General features: G+C 48.2%; 1 protein-coding gene across 1 annotated transcript in view; it reads left to right on the top strand.

Moving 5' to 3' along the window:
• Window positions 1–930: 930 nt before the first annotated feature.
• Window positions 931–1,513, top strand: part of DHPS (deoxyhypusine synthase) — a 12,890-nt gene continuing 12,307 nt past the window's right edge. Inside the window, exon 1 of the mRNA XM_032227025.1 lies at window positions 931–1,127. The gene's annotated coding sequence lies outside the window, so the exon portion shown is untranslated. The remainder of the gene's footprint in view (window positions 1,128–1,513) is intronic.

The following is a 1,513-nucleotide window of genomic DNA, read 5'->3' as shown; positions in this document are numbered from 1 at the left end:
AAAGGTGTTTTTTCAGGTGGCAACTGGGCTTTCTTATTTTTTCTTTTCTTTTGAAGACATTTCACTTCTCATTCAAGAAGCTTCTTCAGCTCTGATAGGATAGTGGGGAATGGAAAGATTTATATTCCTTGCAGACAGCTGCTCATTTGCATCCTTTTAGAGGGTTATTGAAGCACTTGGCAGTTTATCTATGTCCTCAGGGTCATCTGAATAGTACTTCTGGTTCCTGTAGTCTTCAATTTTCCTCTGGAAATCCCATTCCTACTACCACACTTCAAAGGAGGTTCATCCAAAATTGTATAGCTAAAATTCTGTAGAGATTCTCAGCCATCCAGATCATGCTTGTCCCAAAGGTGCTTTTTCGGGAGACAACTGGACTTTCTCATTTTTTCTTTTGAAGATGTTTCATTTCTCATCCAAGAAGTTTCTTCAGCTCTGACAAAATAATGGGGAATGGAAGGATTTATATTCCTTGCAGAAAGGTCTGTAGAGATTCTTAAATCACCCAGGTCATGGCTGACCCAAAGGGAAAAACCAGAAAGTCCAGTTGCCTCTTAAAAAAGCACCTTTGGGAAAACGATGATCCGGATGACTGAGAATCTCCATAGACACATTAATCTTCCAAGTTGCTAAGTTTGGGAAAGCGACCTAGACCCAGGTCCTGTTCCCAGGCTGGTTGGGACCGATGGGACTTATAGTCCAGTAGCAAGAGGACTTTCACGGAGCTCCCTTTTGTAAAAAACAAACAAACAAACAAACAAACAAACAAACCCTTAAAAGGACGCACGTTGCCGCTCTAGGACTATCCTGGGCACAGCACCACCTGCCACCCTCCTTCCGGCTTCCGCCCGTCCTTGAAGCCGACTTCCTGCTCCCGCTCTTCGAGAATGGAGAAAGGGAACGCCTCCTGGCGGAAGTTCAGCCCTTTCAGCGAGTGGAACCCGCCAAGCGCTCTTTCTGCCCAACTCCGCCGCCGGCCGCTTAGGGGGCGGTTCTCGGTTGGCTTAGCCCGAGGAGGTCCGAGCGGGTTGCCCGGTTCTGCCCTGTCCAGCCGACCTCCAGGGAGAAGGGAAGGCGTTGACTCCGGAGGTGGCAGAGCTCGTAGGACTCTCGAGGAAAGTCTCCAGGTAAGAAGCAGGAGAGATCTGGGCGCTTTGATATTAAAAGAATTAGGGGTGGGAGTGTTTTTTAAGGGGTGGGTGGGATGCCAAGGATTTCCCACCCATGCATTTGCATTGCATTGATTGCCCACCAAAAGCATTGCATTGATTGCCCACCAAAAGCATTGCATTGATTGCCCACCAAAAGCATTGCATTGATTGCATTGCTTTTATTGTGGATCCTGCTCTGGTGCTCTCAGTGGGGCTGGTTGGATGGGAGCTGGTCTTCAGCTCTTCTGTAGAGGCAGAACAAAAGCAAGGTGGGACCAGGTGGGCAGGAGCACCCTTCTGTGCCACCCCACAGGGCATGCACAGAAGTGTGTGTTTGCACCTGAAAGGACAAAAGCAATATT

Source organism: Thamnophis elegans, chromosome 11 (assembly GCF_009769535.1).
Source record: "Thamnophis elegans isolate rThaEle1 chromosome 11, rThaEle1.pri, whole genome shotgun sequence".
NCBI classification, from domain to species: Eukaryota; Metazoa; Chordata; class Lepidosauria; order Squamata; family Colubridae; genus Thamnophis; species Thamnophis elegans.
The sequence above is the reverse complement of the archived record's forward strand: the minus strand, read 5'-3'. Positions and strand labels throughout refer to the sequence as shown.